Raw genomic sequence first — 23,943 nt, forward strand, 5'->3', positions numbered from 1 at the left:
CTCCGCCAGATCCAAGTGGGCATCGCCCTAGGGGTGACGGTGCCATCGAACAAGGGGTGGCGGTGCCACTCAGGCACCGTACCCCTTTTTCAAGTTGCAAATTCTTTCGCGTTTCGTTCCACGACAATTAGAGCAACTTTCTGCAAGTAATGCTAACTCTCAAAGTGTTTTATCAAAACATGTTAGAGCCAAGTTAGCATTTCTCAAATCATTTTTGATAAATATTTTCACTTGCTCTCCGATGTGCACTAGACCTAAATGCAATGCATGAAGTCCAACACCTAGTGGCACTAGATGACCGAATTATCTAGTTAAGAACCCCTCTTAATAGTACGGCCATCTATCATAAATGTGATCACACTCTCTATAGTGTTTTGATCACTAAAATAAAATCCCTAATTATATCTTTGCCTTGATCTCCATAGGGTTTTGTTTTTCTCGGTCTTCTTTTTCAAGTTGAGCACTTGATCATCATCACATGTGGCCATCTCATTATTTCATATGATCAACATCACCATTTGAGTGCCACCATACTTCACAACTTGAATTGCACCAACATAGCTCATATCATAATTCATGTCAAAGATTAATACATATATTTTATCAATTATTCAAAATCAAACTAGGCCTTTCAGACGTGTGCCTGGAACCTTCCTTCTGCCTCTTCCCAATAAACCCAGTGCAAGAGCAAAAGAAAAAGCCGCGTTCTCTTCTGCCGCACTCCGCCGCCGCCTGTCTTCGCCTCCCCAAACAACGCCATAGGCCAACGCCATCGTAGCCTCAGAGGGACCGCCTCCGCGGCCGTCAACCTGCGCGGAGCGCGGAACGCGGCGCGGGAGGCAACCACACCAGAAGCCGCGCAAACCGGAGAGCGACCCATGCCGGGGTGACAGCGAGTGGCGCCACAGCACCTGGACCAGGTAACACGGGCGACCCCTGTGGCATGGGCTAGCGTGGGAGCGCGCAAGATCCAATGGCGTGCACATCGGGCGTAGGTCCTATTACTGTTCAAGGTGAGAAATTTTGGCCCTTTTCCAGGTCCTAGGGTTCGGTGGGGGTGGATTTCGAATCCAACGTCTATGGAATTTGCTTCTTTTGTGCACACCAAGAAGTGGGTGACAAATTTTGGGCCGTCATGCTCTAGGGTTCCCTGGGATTGGATTTGACCTTTTTGGGATTTTAATTCTTTTTGTGCAGACCCAGGAATTGAGGAGGCCTGCTACACGTGGACGGTTTATGAAAGGAGCTTTAGCATGAAATAGATCATAAAAAATCTAAAACCTGACACTGATTTCATTCTACCTTTGGTTTGGTTCTGAACCTTTCTTTTCTTTCACATTCATATGTGTAGATTCGTAACTCACTTTAAGTAAAAATATTGTGTGCCTAGCAGTCCAGGTCCCCATTTCAATTTAGTTCTTGCGTTATTTATCATGTGAGGCAGCAGTTGTCCCTGCCCGTTGATTTATGGATTTAATGAACATGACTGAAATTACAAAGGCTATTTGGATTTCTTTTTACATGCAGCCGCGCAATCCCTGACCACGGACTCAGGCAGGCATCCCCAACCACGGCGTGTTCGGCTGATGCACTGTACAATGGATTTCGGATGGTTTCGGACGATTTAATAGTATTATGTGAGAGAGAATAAGCTGAAACAAGCTAAAAGTAGTACATGTTTACAAACTATAGGTCAGCCATCTTTAGATGGTGTGCACGGATGTTTCTTACAAGCAGATGTCTTTTCTGTTTCTGCTTACTAGAGTATGATGACTTCACGACCACTTTGATAATCAGAACTTGCAGGCGTACAACATAGGTAGTTCTGTGTTTCGTTGCACTAAGGTAGAGGTCGCAAAGATGTATGATAATTTCAGTTGCCATGCACTAAGCTACATATAAATGCTCGATGCATATTTCGGGTTTACGTAGAACGATCATTTCAGAGTCAATTCATCACTATTACTTATCCTTATTTCTTTGCAGTTTGTTGCATCTGTCTTCCTATGCCCAAAACCTAAATTTATATGTGCCTTTAGTGCTACTTTGCTTGATTGAGAACTTTCAGCTTCGTTCCATCACTGCTACTTATTCTTATTTATTTGCAGTTCGTTGCATCTGTCTGCCTGTGCCCACCCCAAACCTAAATTTATGTGCCCTTCAGTGCTACTTGGCATGCTTGAGAACTTTCACCTTCGAGCTACTGTGTATGCACACTGAAGCATACTGTACCATTTTTGCAGGAGCTGTTTTACAAATACATGAATCAGGCGGTTTAAATATTTAAAAGGTAAGCAACTACCTTTCTGTTCGAATATTTTTTTTGGGACCTTCTCCAACTACCTGTTTCACTTTGTTCACTTTCCAAGTTCTCCACATGATTTCCTAATTTGAAAGGAGATAGAGCCTCGGCTTCTTTGATCATGGGTTCAAAATATTGTAAGCCCTTCATGTTAATCCAGATCCTTTCACAGCTGCTCTTTTCCGGGACTGCATATTTTGGCACTAGCACTAGCAGATATTTCTTTTACCTCCTTTTCTTCCACAAGATCTTTCATTATGATCTGTAAACCAACAAGTGCAATACTTCTGTTTCAGAGTGTTAGGCTTGCACCAGGTTCATAGAACTTCGTATGTTGTGACTGTTGGTGCTCAAAAATTCAAGTACGCTTTACTGTATTTCTTTCCCTTTTTGGTAGACCGAATATGTTGGTGACGATCTTGGCTCTATTTTGTATAAGCTCCTACCGCTACCTCACAACTCTCTATTTATATGGACTTTGCATTTTAATCTTTTCTGCATTGTGATTCTAACCTGAACTAGAAAACCTTCTCCCCCTTCCCACCCACCTATATTGCTCTTAAGACCATTTTGTATGACAATAATTGAGCTCTGCAGTTGAGTTTACTATCTTCCGGATATATTGCACTAGGGTCCTTCCTTACAAAAACATGTCTAATCTTTTGTGCCAGTCTAAAACCCTGTCAAATATGATGAATTTATTGCCAGTACTGCCTCTACATGATGACAGGCACCATAAATATATACTAATATTTTATTTGTCAACAAATTTGAGTACAGGAGGGTATCATCTGCGTATCATGTTTGTTCAGTAATTGGTCCCAGATATCAACATCAACCTACGACAGCTACAACTGAATTCTTATCCTATACAAAAATAGGATGATCATAACTACTCTCTACAGTTACTCCAAACTAACTAAACCTTCTTACTTTTTCTAATCATCCTTATTTTGTAATGTGCAATGGTCCTGAATTTGAATTCACTTTCCTGGAATGATTCATATTTAAATCAGGACTAATCATGACTACGATGACTTCCGCGGCAAGGCGCGGGGTACTGACTAGTTCCAATATGTTTACGGGACAGGCGCGCCCTGTACTCTGTTTCCCACGCCCTTTCACACGCTCATGCGGGGCCACACCACCCTGAATGTCAACAGCATGAATAAGAGAGGGAGGGGCGGCAGATGCCGAGGCAGCTCCAGGAGGAGGAGATGCTGAGGCAAGGCAGCAGAAAAGCGAGGAGAGAGATGTACACCTGATCTACTTTTAAAATATCTATATGCAACACTTGCAACATACGTTCGAAGGCAGATGAAACACGTGAAACATGCATATAAAACACTTGAAAAAACACCTAAAAACACTTGAAAATCATTATAAAATATACGCAACATCTAGATAAGACACTTGCGACATGTGTGAAGTATATGCAACATTCAAATAAACACACTTGCAACATACGTCTGGAAAAACAGATAAAACATTGAGAACAGAAGCTTACGATATACGTGTACAACTATTGCAACATATGCAACATCGCGATCTACTTTTGCAACATCCGCATGAAACACTTGCAACGTATCTCTGAAACATTTGAACACTTGAAATATACCTTTGCAACATGCGTTCTTCACCTTCCTTCTTTCGTACGACGTAGCGCAGAGCGGGGATGGGCAGGCAGAGGATAGCGCCGTCGCGGCCCATTTTGGAGGCGAGCGGAAGGGTGGCGAGTACAGGCCGCCGGCGAGCTTTGGTCGCATTGCCGGTTACCGCCGTCGTAGGCGGGCGGAGAGGGAGGCGGGGACAGGCCAGCAATGGGCGCTGGCTGCCGCTGGGCTCTGGCCGAGAAGAATGGGCCGATTGCTGGCACAGGCGGCTGTCGACGAGCTCTAGCCAAGTAGGGGCGGGAAGAAGGCGTCGGGCGAGGGCCTGGCGGGTGGAGGCATGGGCCGGCGGAGGCTCCGCGGGGGATGACGCGGGATGGAGGCGGCGTGGGGAGTGGGACGAGCAGACGACCACATGTGGAGAGTTCTTTTTTTGAGAGAGAGTGCGGCTGGCCGGACGTGCTCGTCCTATCATTATTGATATGTTTAAGAAATCAGATTATTTGGTGTGATTGGATTGTATATAAACGCAAGTCGTGATTATGAGTCTGGACGAGACGGTATGATGGTGGATTTTCACTGTTAGGGCCAATAGTTTTTCATGAAATGCATTGTTTTAAATGATATTTAGCTTCCACGCTCGATCAACAACAAATTTGATGGAAACATGGATACAAAATTAATGATGTTTTGGTTCAGCGTCGTCGGCTTTATCATCTTCACAACAATAGACATCTAAAAAAAGCCAAAAAGGGGTGAAATTTAATTGATTAATGAAAAAATAGTAGGAATGCAACAAAGAACATGAGGATCATTATTGCAAGCCATTTGTATTGCGAGCCGCCATTCCTAAAATTTCTGGCTCCTCGCTGCTTTTGATTTTGGAATTCCACAACACAAGTACAACTTTAAGGTTTCGTTTGACACAATTCCACTGCTGGCTGTTTGGAGCAAGGTTCTAGGATTCATTTTGGAAAAATTTCGGTCCCAGCCGAAACAGACGAATTTATGTTGAATTTCGGACTCAATTCGGCGAGTTTCGAGATTTGAAGCACAAAATTCGTTTCTGGCTTAACTGAAATGGACGAATTTCACCAAAATTCGGACTATCTCAGTTGAATTCCAGAACCTTGGTATTGAGCCGTTTTGCACCAAATAGCTTCACTTAAAGAGCCCTTAAAACCTGCTTAGACAAAGGATATGCGGATGGTGGAGCTAAAATTAGTATCTTCGTCCAGCTCCAACTCACCCTGATGGCCCCAACAAGCACATAAGCCTGTTTTGCCCCGCACAAAGAAGAAGCTTGCGGGAGACCAACCGCGGTCGCTGGAGCGCGTGGCCGCCGGTTCCTCACCCACGCCAGAACGCTAAGGGCAACAATGAATTTGATGAAAAGATTTAGATAGAAAGATAGAGAATGTCAAGTACCGTAACGCGCCAACAATACTTCGATACCTTGTAGAGTCCTCCGCACCTAGAGTCACACCTTCTTTCGCCAATAATAATGCTAGAGAACCGTCGAGGTATTTATGCAAATAGATATAATAGTTGCGGAAACTCTCCAAATAAGAAAGTAAACTACAATAATAACAATTTTTATAAGTATACGAAAGATAAAGAACCCCATTTTTATAGACAGAAATGAATTGGTTTAAACAGTCCCTTGTGGCTCCGATGGAAACTTTTTTGAACACCAAAGACTATGGGGGAGTTCCCCACAGTGATTTTCATATATTAAAACAACAAAGGGTAAATTACATACTTGCAATCCAGGGGAGGGAAACTTGTCTGTGTCAACAAACAATTCGAAATACCTCAACTTTTTCAGAACAGGTCCGAGTCAAATAGCAATGATTCTACACTGACATGGAAGTGTGAGCGCTACTTTTTAGAAGAATTAACTGTTCTTAGGGCATGAATTGCATACAAATTATAGATTATAGATATAGATGTGTTCGTGTCTGTTGAGACTGGTTTTATTGCGGTTTTAAAACATCATGAATTATTTTCATGCGAGTCATGCATCGTCATGAAATATTTTTCTCTGTGTGTTGGGCACCTCTATGAGTATTATACAAACCTCTCGATGCTCTATGTTTCATGATGGTCGCCACTTCGAAATACATTCATGATGTTTGACTGTCACACAAATCAAATTTACGTGGTGTTTGATTCGTGAGGGTCGTGGCTGTTTTTTGTCTTTCGTGATGGTTTTACATCCTCACAAAATTTCTCGGATTTTTTTAATAAACGTTAATATAAATTTGTTCATCTTATAGGCAAAAGTACAGTAGTACAGTTGTTTGAGTGTCTCAGCTTAGGCTTGGTGTTAAGCCAACTAAACTTCGTTGGAAAATCATCCCCCCTTTGCTCTATTCTTGGTTGGATCGGCCAATAATAGAGATCTTAACTTAAACCTGATTATTATTATTTTTGAACCCTGCTTTTATAGAAAGTGAAATAAGCATCAGATACAAACGCACGCCACCACACCCGCTGGGGAAACCAGCTTAGAAGCGAAAAGGATACAAAAACTCGCACGCTCACTGGACATAACCAGCAGCAGCTTACATCAAGACAAAACAACCACCTCCGACACCTGCTAAGAAAGTTTCACTTAACAAACTAACAACCATCAGACTATCGAGGCATAAAAAAACAAAAACACGACAGCAAGCAAGAGCCTCCAGAATTCAGACGTCTACAGCACCACCATCTTCTTCCTGAATCTTGATATTGTTCAGAGCAGACCTTCCACCTCCATTTTGTCAGTTTGTTCCCAAAAGACCCGCAACCAAGCCTTCATTCTTACTGTTGCAGCTTCTAAAAACCTTGCATCTTGAACGTTTTGATTATTTTTGTTTCTGCTGACGGCACATCAGAATTTTAAACTAGCAAAATAAAGAATCCAAAAAATCACCTACTCTATGACAATTATAATTGGAGCAGTGTTTTTTTGCAGTTTTTTTTAAGGAAGGACAATAGCAGTGTTTTAAGCTTTTGAGCTTAAATACACAGATGACCATATTTCCATCAAGATAAGCATATACATAATTCAATTCATATCTACATGGTGGTGACCAGGTGCCAGAACACCATGCACGAAACGAAAGGGTAGCGGCAAATCTGTAAGGTTAACTGTAGCAGAGCTAACGCTTCAATGAGTAGCTCTTCCCACTGAACGCTTGGAACCTGGGCTCGTTCTTCTTCGCGGGTTCCTCCTCCTTAACAGGAGCCTTTTGTAGTTCCTTATTGTTGCTTGCACTTGAACCAAAAACAAGCTTCCCAGTTTTCTGTCGACTGTAATTGCTAACCACTGAAGCTGCCGGTGCTGAAATTTGCTGATTTGCTCTTTTCTTTGAATCTGAAGGCGCAGAAAGTGCAGTGGAAGGAACCTCAGAATAAGATGCTTGCAGTTTTGAGGTTTTTCCATCCAACCGCTTTCCAGAACCAGTAAACGGTTTGAATCTTGGTTCATCCTCCACTCCAGTAGTGTTGCCATCTTCAGCCGCAGGTGCTGCCTTGCTGCTTGCAGGAACTGCTGGTTGCCGTGGTTTCTCAGGTTCTTTATAATCAAGAGGAGGTGCAAAGTCCACTTCACAGTCTGTCTCAACAATGCAAACTGCTGAAGCAGGCTTTGTTTCAACAACATCAATGTAATACTGTCTGTTGTTGTAGGCTACCATGATGCTGTCACCCGTGGTTAAGCAGGAGAAATTCCTCAGAGTCTTTTCCAAGATGGCTTTCAGATTTGAAATATCAAGAAAATCACTCGTGTGAGGCTGCAGTTTCGCATATGTGCCCTTGGGAAGAGTCGCGTTCTTGACATGGACAATGTCGCCCTCTTGAAGACGCATGTTCTGCATCATCCAGTAGGGCATGATGATCATGCCTTCTTCCGCCACAAACTCCAGAACACCACAGTGTGAAATCCGCTGGTCGGTTGCATCATCGTTCTGCAGCTCAAATAGCATAGGGTACTCGATGTACAAAGAAGCAAGACGATCAAGGGCAGACTGTGGCATTATTACTTTGTCGCCGCCTTCCAGGTGTGGCTTACCAACAAAGGATGGCGGATAGCAGCGGTACGTTTGCTCAAACGAGTTGCCACGGTAAGCATATCGGTAAAACATTTTTACCTAGATCTTGGCTTCGACTTCCCTCGACCGACAGAAGAACTGATGGATCTCGGCTCCTTCGACTTCAAGGCCGCGATCGCGCTTCCGTAGGAGGTTGCTGGTGAGCTCTGGTGCGAGGCGCGTGGCGGGCGCATATATAGGCCACCGTCCCACCGAATCCGATAGGAGCGGGTAGCGGAATAGTTCCGATTCGATGACGATGGGATTTGGGGATTAGAGACGACGGTATAATTGGAGTCAGAGGACCGGAATCGGATTGGGTTTTCGACACGAGCACGGAGCATCCATGGGCCCCGTTTGCCAGTTGGGACGGCCTTGCTGCTGCAAAGTCGCTGACGGTGCACGAGCAGGAGCCAGGAGCCCAGGAAGCAGGAAGCGAGGGCGTGGGTCCGCTCACCATGGACGCGGCGGCGGAGCCCCTCCTGCCGCAGCCGGCGACCGCCCTGGACCACCTCGGCCGGCCGGTCTCCCGCCACACCACCGACCGGTGGACCGCAGCCGTCTTCATCATCGGTACCCAGTACCCTACCCAAAACACGAGACGCCCCCCCGGAGCCCGTGGCTGCAGGCAAGTCAACAGGGCCGGCCGTCATCTCCGCCTCTCTGACCCACCTGCCGCCGTCGGTGTGCGTGTGCCGCAGGGGTGGAGATCTCGGAGCGGTTCGCGTTCGGGGGCATCTCGGGGAACCTGATCAACTACCTCACCGGCCCGCTCGGGCAGTCCACGGCTTCGGCCGCCGCGGCCATCAACGCGTGGAGCGGCGCCGCGCTTATGCTGCCGCTGCTCGGCGCCGCCGTCGCTGACTCGTGGCTCGGCCGCTACCGCACTATCATCAGCGCCTCACTCCTCTACATCCTTGTATGCTCTCGTACTGCTCTCTGGCGGTATCGTCTCTTCGGCCTCTTCGATTCCTAACGAACATCCGCAGTTATAGGCTTCCCGTACGACTCAAAAAAGGAAAGAAAAGCTACAGACTGTTGCCAGTTTCCTCTTGTAGTCATATCTCAACTATACCAGTAGGCAGTAGGCACTACGCGTTTGTACTAGCATGCACTGTGATTACTGGAGTAACCCATTACACATGTGTACCCTGGAGTTTGTTTCAGGATTCAGGAATGCTTATTAATGGAATAAGAACAATCTGCCAAAGAAAAAATAAGACTTCATGGAGTTTATGCTGTTCCGGAATACAAGGATTGCTAAGAGTGGTTCCTCTGCAGTTAACCCTCGATCCTTAATGGAGTTTATGCTGTTCCATAACTCCATTGATCTTGACAGTTTATTCACGACTTGCTCCATGTAACTTTTACCGTTTTGATTGACTGCATATTCAGATAAGAGGACCTGCGTCTTCCACTCCTTTAGTTTCCATTAAGCAACAATAAGACTCGACTAACCACTATCAACAGTTAATTATGTCCAACTGCCTGAATCTTGAATGGACTGTCAATACTGAACTTCACTGGATAAAATTTGCCCCTGAGCCAAATTATTCGGATCGAATTACTGAACTTTCTGCTGTTTCGAAGAAACAAATCGTGTAGAACATTACCATAGAGGCACAGAGAAATGTATAATTTGTTTAATCAGTGCTTGATGTAATCATTGAAAGAGCCTGGGATTAGGAAAGATTACCAATTGACATGACATGCGTCATTTATATTTAGTTTGCTGGATTGTATGCAAATTTCACTGAATTGTATCAACCTTTCAGGGACTGGGTATGCTCACCCTATCATCAATTTTTGTGCCACAACAACCAGCACAATTTGGAGACAACATGGGTTCCTCCGCATCCTGGATGGGTATCCATTTAGCGTTCTTCTATGTGTCACTTTACATAGTGGCATGTGCTCAAGGGGGCCACAAACCATGTGTCCAAGCATTTGGGGCTGACCAATTTGATGAGAATGATCCTGAATAATGTGCCTCAAGGAGCTCCTTCTTCAATTGGTGGTACTTTGGGGCATACGTAGCCAATATTATTACAGTTTCAATCTTGAATTACATCCAAGATAACATAAGCTGGCAGTTTGGGTTTGGTATCCCATGCATTGCCATGTCCGTTTCTCTTGCAATTTTCTGGCTTGGTACAAAGAAGTACCGCTTCTATCCTCCAGTGAGTAGCAAAGGGCTATTTGAAAATATTGGTAAATCACTTCTTGCATGGATTCGATGCTGGTGTGCATCATGGTATCCAAAGTAAGTCCACTTTAACTACCCTTGAGCTTTCTTTTCGAACTATTATCTTATTTCTTCTTTTCTTCTTCTGGGCATGCAGATCATCTGACGAGTCTCACTTTGCAACTACATCATCATTCAAGGGAGACAAGTACAACAGAGAAACTAAATATTTCTCTGATGATGCTGTTGCAGTGCTTAAATTGCTCCCAATAGGGGCAACCTGCCTGATCTATGCAGCTGTCTTTGCTCAATGGATGACACTATTCACTAAGCAAGCAAGTACACTAGATAGGTGGATAGGTACCTTACAGGTACCAGCTGCTACCCTTCAAAGCTTGATCAGTGTGTCAATTGTTGTATTTGTTCCTATATATGACCGCATCCTCATTCCACTGGCCAAGAAATACTCAAAGAATACTTGTGGTATCACAACATTGCAACGAATTGGTATTGGATTGGTTTTATCTGTGATCCTGATGGTTGTCGCAGCCCTTGTGGAGATGAGAAGGCTCAGGGTAGCAAGAGATTATGCCTGGTTGACAAACCCGGTGTCACAATCCCTATGAGCTTCTGGTGGGTGGTCCCTCAATTCATCCTGTCTGGCTTGGCAGATGTGTTCACAATGGTCGGCTTGCAAGAATTTTTCTATGACCAAGTAACAGATGGTTTGCGCAGCTTGGGGCTTGCTCTATACTTGAGCATATTTGGACTTGGGAGCTTCATCAGTAGCTTCCTTGTGTATACAGTTGACAAGGTAACCAGTAGGGAAGGAGACAGTTGGTTCTCTGACAATCTAAACCGAGGGCACCTTGATTACTTCTATTGGCTTTTAGCTGTGCTCAATGTTCTTGGCTTGGCTGCATACCTGTATTTTTCACAAGTGTATACTCACAAGAGAAAGGGTGTTTTAGCACAGTGATTGTCTGGCAACACCGTCCGTCCGGACGCCCCTTCGTGGTGCATACCAGTCCAATAGACCTCTGCTCTGCGCCTACTCGTTTTTTTTTATTACGGTACATCCACGTTCGTCTCTTTCGTTGCGTTGATTGGATAAGGAAAGGAGAAGGAGACGATAGACCTGCTCCGATCTGCTCCGCGCGTCGACGGTCACCCCGCCTGCACCTGCTCCGTCGGTCGCCCCGCAGCTCTTGCTCTATGGCTCGCTCCGCTGTCGACGGTCACTTCGCGCTGCTCCTTCTCCTGCTCCATCGCGCCGCCACGCTGCTTCCTACCGCTGCTTCTGTTTTCTGGCCCGCTTCGCCGGACGACGCGGGCACTGCTGTGCCCATGCGTGGCGACCACTCCCTCGGCCACCAGCTGCCACTGAGGCCGCCGCGCAAGGAGAAGCATCGGGCACTGGCGCGGAAGCCCTCCGGCCTCGCCTCCTGCTATACTGCGGTGCCCTGGTGTAGACAGCGGAGGAGGTCGCACCGAGATACCATGGATGTTGCAAGCGTACATTTCAAATGTTTCAGATGTTTTAGAGGTATGTTGCAAGTGTTTCATAAAGATGTTGTAAAAGTAGATCGAGATGTTGCATATGTTGCAGTGGGCTATTGTCGGGGACCAATACTAGGGTACCCGAAGAGGAAGAGCTAATGGTCATCAACATTGATTCATCCGAGCAGTCAAGAGCGCGACTACAGCTCCAACCGACCCCAGGTGCGCGGGCTCCGCCTCGCCCGACCTCTGGGGGCGGGCTCCGCCTCGCTCGACCCCTTGGATTCGTGCTCCGCCTCGCCCGACCACGAGGCCGCGGGCCCCGCCTCGCCCAACCTCTGGGGGTGGGCTCCGCCTTGCCCGACCCCTTGGGTTCGTGCTCCGCCTCGCCCGACCCCGAGACCGTGGGCTCTACCTCGCCTGACCCTTGGGTTTGTGCTCCAGTCTCGCCCGACGGGGACCCATACCGCCGCCGATCACTCTAGGTCCAAGCGTATGGGCCTGGGTCAAAACTCTGACACCGGGGAAGAGACTAGCACGACTCGATGTAACCCGTGGCCATGATGGGCCATACCTAAGGATTCACATCAAGAACAGCGTCGGGCATGCCGGTGCTATTCTGCCTAACCCTCATACGAACGCTGATAAACGCGTCAGTTCACCACGACGTCCGTCGGGACGGAATGGAATGCCATGACCGGCAAACGACGCCCACGCATGGCACCAGTGACGAACAGGGCCACAACATGGAGCCATCCCTGTTGACATCTACATGATCGGCGGGATCCGCGTGAAGAAAAAGGACCCGGCGATCCTAAAGGCCTTCTTCTCTCTCTCGTTCTTCTCCTTTTCCTCCATTGTAACCCCTACTTTTCCTTGGCCTATAAAAAGGAAAGCAGGGCGCCCCATGAAATGGGGGGATCGACCCATCGAGATCGGATCTAGATCCGCACAAAAGCATGACACGAACACACGGCTGAGCAGCGATCGAGCTCTCAGCACCCACTCACTCCTTCCACCAGAGACTTGGGATCCTTTCCCTTTCTCGCCCGTTTGTAACCCCTACTACAAATTTCAGTGCTTGTAACATGAGCAGCAGCGATGAACTGAATGTAGGGACTTTCTGCCCGATCCAGTATAAACCCCGTGTCCTCTAAGCATACCATCCGAGCCAGACGCGTAATACTAGAAATTTACTCACCGGTGGTAACTCAAAACACCGACAGTTGGCGCGTCAGGTAGGGGCCTTTTGCACGTCTCGACGTACTCACCAGGTCTCGGATGGCTAGTCACGGTGTCAGCTGGGTCCCGGGCACACACGTGCGCTTCGAGAACCTGTACTTCATCGTCACGATGGAGGGAGAGTTAGCACATGCTCCCGCCGTAGTCCAACCTCTCCACCCTGCTGGCCATGACGCGATCGTCGAGGCGCTTGAGGAGCTACAGCTGCACGCACTGGAGGCCCGCGCCCCCGGGAGTGACCAGCTCCTCGGCTTCATTTACGGAAGGCTAGAGCGCCAGCTCGGCACCTTCCTAGGACCTCGACCATCCCGGGAGGACCTGTGCCACCTCACCTTCTCGTTCGCCAACATCATGACGTAGCTTGCCGGAGGAGAGCCGCTCTCCCCAGAAGACCTCATCTAGAGCGCCTCGACAGTGCTCCCGTTCGGTCTGTGCCACGCCATAGAGACCGTTGACCACCTTGTGGCGCAATGCACGCCCCCATCCCCTATGAACGATGAGTTCATGGGGTCGCCCTCTGACTCTGACTCTAGCAGGGGGAGCCGTCACCCCTCGTGTGAATGTTTCATGGCAGGTACCCCTGAGGGATACATCGAAAGCATCCATGAGGGAGAGGCTACCCCAACAAATGACCTCAACGACGAGGTCAAAGGGGATGCAAGGGCCCCACCTTGCCTGCAGGTGGAGTAGCTGAAGGCCCGGCACCAAGAGATCGAGGAAGCATGACTCCAGCTCTAGTAGGAATGTGCGGAGCTCGAACAAGAGATCGAGCGCCATAGAGATGATGGGCGTGCACACACCGTGGCCCATGACGTGAACCGAAGGATCATTGAGGACGATGAAGCCCTCCCACACTTCACCCAGGTGAGCCAGAACATCGCTGCTGCTGCGGCCTTGCTCCGGGTGCTTCCGGGGCCCGTGATGCCCGAGGATCATCGGGCCCATCGTGAGATTCGCACGCTACTCGAGCGTGCGACGACGCAGCAGGCCGAGAGCTCGCTATCCCAACGACGCGAGCTCGACGCCAGCCAGCGCATGCCCTTAGAGCGACCCAACAAGGACGTGTCAATTCACTAGGCATAGCAAGGCAGCAGGCCGTGCACCGTGGTCTCGGTGCATGAGCGTCTCGGCCTCTACCATGACGCACGTGACACCCTTGACGCCCGCAGGCGTACCCACGGCGATGCGAGGGAGGGGGCTAGCCGCGGCTACCACCCACGTCGTGGCTAGCGCTATGATGGCGGCGAGGACCAAAGCCCGAGCCCCAACTTGTCGGGACCTCAGGCCTTTGGCCGACACATCCTCAACGCCGTCTTTCCACCGCGGTACCGACCGCCGACCAACATCCCAAAATACTCTAGGGAAACGAACCCCAGACTATGGCTCAAGGATTATCGGCTTGCTTACCAAGCCAGTGGGGCAGATAATGACGATTTCATTATCCGCAACCTTCCATTGTTCCTGGCTGATTCGGCGCGAACATGGTTAGAACACCTTTCGCCCAACCAAATCCAAAATTGGGTGGACCTAAAAGAGATCTTTGTGGGAAACTTTTAGGGCACATACGCGCATCATGGGAACCCATGGGATCTCTAAAATTGTCGACAGAAGTCCGGGGAAACTCTTCGTGGGTACATTTGGTGCTTCTCATGGCAGTACAACGAGCTGCCCAATGTCGCCGACGCCGACGTCATAGGACGTAAGCGCCTAGTTCACAAGCTAGAATGTAAGTGCCCGCGAACCACTAAGGAGCTCCTCGACATTGCCACCAACCATGCCTCGGGCGAGGAGGCGGTCGGGGTGATTTTCGACCGTCTCAAAGGCAAGGCAAAGCGGGACAAGGACGCTAGTGAAGGCACCTCCAACTGTCCCAACAAGAAGAACAAATAGAGGCACGAGGGCTCGCTCATGGCCACCACCGACCACAAGGGGGGTCAAAAGCCCGCCGAGGGTACCCCAAACCACTTCGAGAAGCTGCTCGAAGGGGCATGCCCGAACCATGCATTCCTCGTCGAGCACGTATACAAGGACTACGTCCTCTTAAAGTAGTTCTTGTCCGGAAGCTCCAACAAGGGGGAGCATAGGAAGGAGCCCAGCTAGATGAAGCACGCAACGTTGCCCTCCTCTGCTTGGCCAAGTACTAACAAGCGTTGCGCCGGTACCACAGCCGTCGAGTGCAAGGTTGGGCCTTCAATGTCGGGGACATGGTGCTTTGCCCTGTCCAGAGAAACAAGAACCACCACAAGCTCTCTCCACCGTGGGAGGGACCGTACGTCGTCGCGGAGGTGCTCTGACCAGGCACCTACAAGCTCAAGACCATCAACGACGAAGTCTTCATCAACGCCTGGAACATCGAATAGCCATGTCATTTTTACCCTTAATATACGCACACATTCTATTATTAGTTTCACTACCAACTCCCCGATCTTTAGTGACACCCAACCCCAGCAACGGCAGGGGGTCGGGCCTCACTCGGGGGCTGATATGACCATATCTATCCAGCAGACATTCTCTACGCTCAACCCTTTCTCATGTTAAGATCTAGAAGCGAGGGTTGCGGAAATAGACGCTGAGTAAAACTAGTTGGACTGCAAGAAACCTATGCCCTAGCGGCTACGGCGTTTTTGCTCACCAGCGTGATCAGAGTTTTTTCCGCACCCTGAGCTTTTTAGCCTTAACTATGGAAAGAGTCGGTACGCGTTTAAGAGTATATCCACCTGGCAAACATTCTCTATGCCCGACCCTCTCTCACATTAAGACCTAGAAGCGAGGGTTGTGGAAACAGACGTTGAGTAAAGCTGATCGGACTGCAAGAAACCTATGCCCCAGTGGCTACGATGCTTTTGCTCACCAGCGTGATCAGAGTTTGTTCACCCGCACCTCGAGCTTTATAGCCTTAATGACGGAAAGGGTCTGAACGCATTAACCTTTTTATACAAAAAGGGGAGATGGGCTAAAAATCTATTTGGCCATAACGAAATTTAAGAGCTTGTTCACTTGTTACGAGTTCATCGCCTGGCTTATCTGCCTAACCAAATTCTTGGGGAGGATGATCTCATCCTCTATCTCCGTAGGAAAGTTCTATGCCAGTGGGTCACCCAAGTCGGTCGGACAGCTCAGGCCGTTGCCGAGAGACGGGTATGGAGCAGTAGGAAGCCCCATGCGGGTTATGCCGACTCCGTCATGAACGATGGACTTGGATTCCACTCGGACATATCCGATAAGAGCTCTCTGAACCCGTCACTCGAGCCATTAAGGTAAGTCCTATGCCAGCGGATCACCCAAGTCAATCGGACGGCTTAGGCCGCTACCGAGAGACGGGTCACCCTTAATTTATGCATGTTTTCTCTTATTAGTTTCGCTATCGATTCCTCAATCTTTAAGTGACGCCCAACCCCAGCAACAGCAAGGGGTTGGGCCTCACTCAAGGGCTGGTAAGAGTGTCTATTCGGTAGACATTCTCTATGTCCGACCCTTTCTCACATTAAAACCTAGAGGCAATGTTTGTGAAAACAAATGCTGAGTAAAACTGGTCAGACCGCAAGAAACCTATGCCCCAGCGGCTATGGCATTTTTGCTCACCAGCATTATCAAAGTTTGTTGCCCGCACCCCGAGATTTAGCCTCCGCTTTCCTAGGAAGGGTTTGGAGGGGCCCACCAGTGGAATCTCCATCGTGGAGAGGCCAGCAGGTCACCCAAGTCGATCGGATGACTCAGGCTACTGTCGAGAGACGAGTAAGGAGCAGTAGTATGCCCCATGCGGGTTAGGCCAACTCCGTCACAAACAGTGGACCCAGATTTCACTCAAACATATCTGGTAAGAGCTCCCCGAACCCTTTACTCGAGCCATCGAGGTAACTTTACCAATCTCCGCTTTACTTTTCCAGTGCATGAGCATTCATTCATCTATTCTCATACATCCAAGCATCGCATATACAATTATTGCATCACAACGCTTCGCGTCGCGTCATGAAGCGGTAGTCGTCTCATTTGATATGAGCGGTGACCGATCGAGGTTCGAAGGCTGGCCCATGAAGGGCTTGAGGCTGCCTCGCGTCAAACAGAGCCAGGGGAGAAAACGCAGATGAGCCCCAGTGGCCTTTGCTCGACCCGTTCAGAAGCGAATAGGGTCATCTCAACCTTCTTGTTCGATCCTAACCTTGAGCCGAGCCTACAGAATCTTCATCGAAGGGAGGCCAATAGGTCACCTGAGTCGATCTCTGGAACGACTCGGGCATCTACCGGGAGGCGGGTTAAGGAGCAGTGGAATGCCACATGAGGGCTACGCCGACCCCATCACAAACTATGGACCCGAATTCCACTCAGACATGCCCATTAGTGAGCTCACCGAGCGCGTCACTTGAGCCATCGAGGCAAGTGACGTTAGCTCAACCCCTCCGGTTGCGAAAACTGTGGACGGGGTGACAATCACAAAGACAAGCCGACCCTCAACCGGACCCCCTCTATGCACGGGGGCACGAGGAAAGTTAGACTCACAAGGAGACCGAATGCGCAGTTGTAGAACAATGGCTCAGATCCTAGGGAGGGGATACGTACAAAAAACTAAGGATAATGTTTCTAAAATAAGAGACTCTTTCTCCTATTAGTTTCGCTATCGTCTCTCTTGATCTTTAGTGAAACCTGACCTTGGCAACGACAAGGGGTTAGGTCTCACTTAGGGGCTGATAAGGGTATACATATACCCTTTCTAAAATAGCCGTTGTGCTCGACCCCTTTCTCACGATTAAAACCTAGAGGCAATGTTTGTGGAAACGAACATCGAGTAAAACTAGTCGGACTGTAAGAAACCTATGCCCCAGCGGCTACGGCACTCTTGCTTACCAGCGTGACTAGAGTTTTCTCGACCACACCTCGAGCTCTATGGTCTTAACAATAGGAAGGGTCGGAACGCATTAACCCCTTTTACACATAAAAAGGAAGAAAGAACAAATTTGTTCAAACGAAATAACAAGCTTGTTTAAACAAAGCACAAGGGTCGAAACTTGTCCGCTTATTTCAAAAATGACCACACGACCTATTTAACTAACTAGCCCCTCTAGGGGAGAACTATGCCTTCTATCCTATCCGCCAGGTCCTACAAAATGGGCGCCACCGCTGTTTCCATCTCCTCCAGCTCGTGGACTTCATAACCGGGCATGTAGTCGTGGCTCATTGCCTCCAGATCGATGTTGTCCCCATAATGAGAATGAGCAATCGTGAAGGACTGATTGATCCCGGCGCGAAGGGCATTCCTCTCGAACTAGCGCACCTAAGCCGTGATCTCGACGGCATGAGCCACGAGCGAGCTGGTCCCCTCCAACAGCACCACCTCAAGGTCATCGCAGACCACTCCAAGGATGGTGCTTAGGATACCGAGCTCATCACTCTTTGCCTAAAGATTTCTCCTCACCTCAGCGATATCCATAGCCAGCCCAGCAAAAACGCTCCCGGCTGCCAGCTTTTGGGTCGTCTCCCTTTCGAGCTCAGCCTAGAGGGAGCCAACTTCCTGCTGTAGTCGTTGCACTCTTGGTAGGCCTGGTCAGGCTCTCAAAAAGCCTAGTCGCGCTCCTCGTGAGTCGCGCCATGCTCCAAGCAGAGCCTCTCTGTGGTTTGGATCAGCTCATCCCGCTCCTTGCACAGCCGAGCGACCGCCACGGCATGCAGGCTTGCCCTTTTCTCTAGGGTCGCAAGCTTCTCCTCGGCCCCCAGCTTCAAATCCCTTTCTTTCTCAACCTCGCCCAGAAGGTTAAGGATCCGCTAGCAGGTTTCAACATCCTTCTGGAGCAACTCATCCCGCTCCTTCCTGACCCGGGTGGCTTCTTCGTCATCCTTCCACGACCTCGCCGTCAAGGCCTCGAACGCCTTCTCAGCCTCATCAGCATCCCGACAGGACTCGGCCACCCACGACCAAAGATTGGCCGCCTCCTCAGCGAGGGGAGTCAGCTCAACCACCCTCTACTGGGCGGCAATAAGCTAAGCTGTCACCTCCCCGCGTAGCCATGCCTCCTCGGTGAGGCGATCCTAGGCTTCCTTCTGTTGACGAAGGAACCAAGATTTCCCCCGGCTGCGAGCTATAAGGGACTGCAGGGAGATGATGGTCAGGATACAAAAAGTATATACAGGAAGAAAAAGGGCAAGAAGCAGGACCAAGCAATACCCAGCCGGAGGGAACAACGACGTCACGCAATGCGCCTGTGGCGTGGTCCAGGGCCTCGAGCATGGAAGCGATCCGCATGTCGACGCTCTCCCACTCCATGCTTTATGCGGCGTCATCAAGGGTAAAAAGCATCGACGCTGGATCCACGGATCCATCCACTAGAGTAGGGGCTCGCCCCGTATGGGTGAGCTACTTCCCACCGATGTTAGGGTCAGGGGTGACTCCTCGCTAGCCCCAAGCACCGTCGACCCCTCTCGCCATGATGTCCCTATCGGGATGCCCCCTCCGGCGACGGAAGGGGTTAGCGGTGCGGACACAAACCTCTCCCCTCGGTCATGCCCCCCTCTATCTAGCCAACGCTAGGCGCCATCGCTTAGGCCCCAATGGCACAGGGCATGCCAATGCCTCAAGCGATGCTGTGGTTGTGCCCAGCTATGACCCATCTATCATGACCGCCGCTACCCCACGCCACGGTCTTCAGCCCCGTCCGCCCCGCCATTGGCAGTGGCATTACAGCCATCACCGGCTGCTCCACGACCTCTGAAGGCACCCCTTGAATGCACGCGTCCGCCCATCCCACTGAGGGCACGAGCGCCACCATGGGCGGCGCCTAATCGGCCGACGACGCGGTCACACAAGCATCGCTCCCGCCCAAAATGGGTGCGACACTAGCCGACGACCGCCGCCCTGATTGGAGGGCGATGCTCTTCTGTGGCTCCAGCGCCAAAGGATTCCGATGCCTACTGACGCTACAAGGGACAAAAAACATAAGTCACGATGAAATCCAACTAAAATAGGAAAACAGAGGAATTGGTAACTCACCTTAGCACTGTCGACCGACAGATGCGTTTGGGGGATGAACCCCCTGACCCTTGCTCCGCCTCATCGGAATGTGGTTGTTTCGGGCCCACCCCTGCTCTTCAGCAGGGGGGCTCACCCCTGGCAAGTCCTAGGGCACATTGGTGGAACACTCTGCTCCCCTTGGCTCTTAGGGTGCGATGGCGGAGGCCTCCGCCTCCGCTGGCACCTCGAGCGCGACGACAGAGCCGCCTGCCTCTATTGGCTCCTGGGGCAGGCCAATGGTACATCCTGCCTCTATCGATTCCTAGGGGGCATCGGAATAGCCCACCTCCACCAGCTCCCCAGACATGCCCTCCCCTCCATGCAACGGGAAGGGTCCCGATGCCTGCAAGGACAAACCGATGCCTGTTAGGGCATCCTCGTTCTCCAGGTTGTCTCACTCAATGTCATCGGCTACTGTTTCTTCTTCCTCCATCACCTCATCGTCGTCACCATCATCATTGTCATCATCATCGTTAGTGTCCTCCCCTCATTCCCATGCCCACAGCTTCCGCTGCTTCTTCCTCTTCTTGTCCTCCTTCATCTTCCTCAGCGGCTCGCCCTCGATGCGATTCGCCACCCTCATGGCCGAATCCCTTGGTAGCGGCGTTGGGTGCTCCATGAGGATGAGGTCCCTCGGCTAGTGCCACCCCTCTCAAAGTTAGTCTCATGGAGTCAGACCACTGCGACTCCTGCCTACATGGACGTTGAGAGCCACATGGACGGGTACTCGCCGACCCGATTGTTCCAAAGTTGGATGCCAGTGCACCCCATCGGCATGTGCAGCTCCTGCCTACCACCCTTCTCCCTCTTCTTCTGGAGGTTGACGATGAAGAAATACCTCCCCAAGTCAAAGTGGGGGTTGATCCCTAGGAATCCTTCACACAGCACAACAAATGCCGCCATGTGCTGGATCCCATTTGGATTGAGATGCTACAACTCAATCTTGTAGAAGTGCAGCAGCCCCATAGGAATTTGTGGGTGGGGTCATGAGCCGACGCTCATGGAAGTGGGCGAATGACACCACATAGCCATCGGGCAGCGACGGCGAATCCTCGTCGCCAGGCAGCAACCACTCTGATGTAGACAAGGCCCGATCTTTGATAGGTACGATAGCGTCGATTGGTGGAGACTCGATGTTCATGATCTAGGCTTTAAACCAAGACTGATTCAGACCCTCACAACCATTACACCACTTCTCCGTTGGTTATCAATCGTGTGAACGTGATTGACCTCGCCGAGAAGGCTTTCCTACAAGTGAATCGAGAACATAAGCAAGAACGGGATGAACACAATCTAAAATTGCAAATAAATATGAGGCTTATAATAACAAGAAGGAGTTCAAGTCTTTATTCGAAAGCACTAATCGCCATAGGCAAACAAGATCAAGAACAGGGGCCCTAGTTCACAGCAAGCGGCCTTGGCGACACAGTTGCAGCAAAACAACATCTGTTTTATGAGGAAATCAGGAACTAAACAAAACACAAACCCTAAGGAGAGCGAGGGATGCTAATTATAGAGCCCCGGACGTCACCCCCCTAGAGCGCCCCCTAATGGGCTCTAAGATGATACAAGGTTCAATGGACCAAAAGACGGTGTCGCAGCACCCTGGTAGATTCTGGACACTGACTTGTTTCGATGATTCCTGTTGATTCTAAGGGGCTTTTGATGTGAGACCACTTGCATTGGCTTCCTTATCTAATTAGCTTTCCATCCATATGTCGATAGTCGAAAACAGAGCCCGGACACGCCTGTGTGACCAGTTTTATGATAGACTGGTCCTAGAAACCGAAATGGACTCGAACTTGATTTGGGCCTCCACCTGGGTGACTCGAACCAGATGAGCTTGGGGCCTCCTTCTTGGTTAGGACACCCTCGCTGAACTCCTCATCCTCTATCTCCAAGCAAGGTCATATGCATGGAGCTCATGTCCTTATCACACTCCTCGGCCGAGGTCCATGCATGGAGAAGACCACGACAGACGAGGCCCTCCATGCTGGAAGTGATGTCGGAACGGCACCATGGATCCATTGGAGGTGGGGGCAGATGAGTATGAGCTCAATGGCGGTGGAGATGCGGATGTAGGAAACCTAAGCGTTGGCAGCGGTGTGGCTGCGGAGGTAAGGATGTAGGCGTGCGTATAAAACACGAAGGGCTAACCCTTTGGTTTTATAAGGGCAACGGGTGCGAGAAAACTAATGGACCACCTAGATCTCTGCGCCTTCCATGACTTGTCACCATGTCTCATCATGAGGCGTGCGCACACAACCTATGGTCATCCCCTCGGAAAATGCGCTAGACGTTTCGCCTCCACGAACAGGCCACGACCCGTCGCAGGTAAGGGGAATATGGAGCTGAAAACGCTCCTACGGCCAGTCTAGGCCTAGGAGTTCGAAGGTTGGCCCACCGATGGGTTCAACAACAGCTCTGGGCACCTTTAGAATGAGGGGTGGAAAAGGATGGGCCCGCTAGCAGCTAGTACCCGGGTGCACGAGCGCTGTGGGCATCTCGACCCACGTTTGAGTCTCGACAGAATATGATCCAAGGTTTTTCCTCGAAGAAAGGCAGAGAGCCATCGGAATCGGTCAAACAGACCCAAGAACTATATGGATTGACCGCTGAGAATCTGGAGTCGGTCACCAGCTGACCCAAGCCGGAACCCCACGAACAAGATGCCAGGGCCCCACTCAGACTAGCCCGTTAACAGCTCACCGAGCACCATGATTCGTTCATAGAGAAAAATCATGGCACGGCTTAGGCCCTCTATTTTTATCAGAAAAAAACGCTTGAGGAAAGACGATCATAAAGACGAGCCGACCCTCGACCGAACCCTTGCTACAGGCAGGGGCTCGAGGAAAGTTGGACTCACAAGGAGACCGAACGCACGGTCGCAGAACGATAGACCCCCATAGGAGTCGAAATCAGAAAAGACCTTTTCTAACCCACCAAATCTCACGGCTATACCCCCGAGGGGTCCGATCACGACGAAAGGGAATCGCCATCCCCAGGACACGTTGTGGGCAAGAAAAGAAGGCCAAGGCCATCAGAGTCCTCCCATTCAAAAAAGCCTCCGAAGGAGTATTCTACTCCTCCATAGGGTCGGGGGATACTGTCGGGGACCAATATTAGGGTACCCGAAGAGGAGGAGCTAATGGTCGTCAATATTGATTCATCCGAGTAGTCAAGAGCGTGACTACAGCTCCAACCGACCCCTAGGTGCGCGGGCTATGCCTCGCTCGACCTCTAGGGGTGGGCTCCGCCTCGCCCGACCCTAAGGCCGCTGGCTCCGTCTCGCCCGACCCCTTGGGTTCGTGCTCCGTCTCGCCTGACCCCAAGGCCACAGGCTCCACCTCGCCTAACCTCTGGGGACGGGCTCCACCTCGCCTGACCCCTTGGGTTCATACTCTTCCTCGCCCGACCCTGAGACCACGGGCTCTGCCTCGCTCAACCCTTTGGGTTCGTGCTCCGTCTCGCCTGACTCTTGGGTTTGTGCTCCATCTCGCCCGACGGGGACCCATACCATCATCGACCACTCCAGGTCCAAGCGTATGGGCCTAGGTGAAAGTGCATTTGCCCCCTATGTGGTTTTTAGTGTATTAATGACATTTAAATTAGGGACTAATGTGATCTTAATGAGATGTGTCGCTGCTATTAGTCCCATGAAAGATTCAAAGAGTTGATAAAGATGAAATGGCATCCCTCAATTCTTAAAGTTGTAAAGGCAGACGAACTCAAAATGCTCTCCAAATGTTTTATTTTTGTTTTTGAGTTTAGGATCCGCCGCACTATAAAGAGGGATACAAATTTAGTTGGTCTGAGAAAGATAGAGTGCTCAAGCATATTAATAAAATCAAAAGAGAGACACTCTAGCACTTCACGAGCACGTAGATTATTTTTCTATGACTGTCGATGTCAGAAGTCCCGACGTAAGCCGGAACTCCCGACCGTCGGAAGTCATGACTCATGCCGAAAGTTCTGACTCCTAGTCACTAGCCTGCGCGGTGACTATGGACGTCGGAAGTCCCAAC

At 50.0% G+C, this 23,943-nt stretch overlaps 1 long non-coding RNA gene and 2 pseudogenes across 1 annotated transcript; 2 read left to right on the forward strand and 1 right to left on the reverse strand.

The window, feature by feature from the left end:
• The first annotated feature begins 656 nt into the window (after positions 1 to 656).
• On the forward strand, positions 657 to 3,304 carry LOC136453677 (uncharacterized). Its single transcript, XR_010759060.1, has 3 exons — positions 657 to 1,013; positions 1,528 to 1,692; positions 2,244 to 3,304. It is a non-coding gene; the product is annotated as an uncharacterized lncRNA (long non-coding RNA).
• Positions 3,305 to 7,061: 3,757 nt separating this feature from the next.
• On the reverse strand, positions 7,062 to 8,232 carry LOC136450854 (uncharacterized; annotated as a pseudogene).
• On the forward strand, positions 8,232 to 11,159 carry LOC136450852 (protein NRT1/ PTR FAMILY 5.10-like; annotated as a pseudogene).
• Positions 11,160 to 23,943: the final 12,784 nt, after the last annotated feature.

Source organism: Miscanthus floridulus, chromosome 5 (genome assembly GCF_019320115.1).
Source record: "Miscanthus floridulus cultivar M001 chromosome 5, ASM1932011v1, whole genome shotgun sequence".
Classification (NCBI taxonomy): domain Eukaryota; kingdom Viridiplantae; phylum Streptophyta; class Magnoliopsida; order Poales; family Poaceae; genus Miscanthus; species Miscanthus floridulus.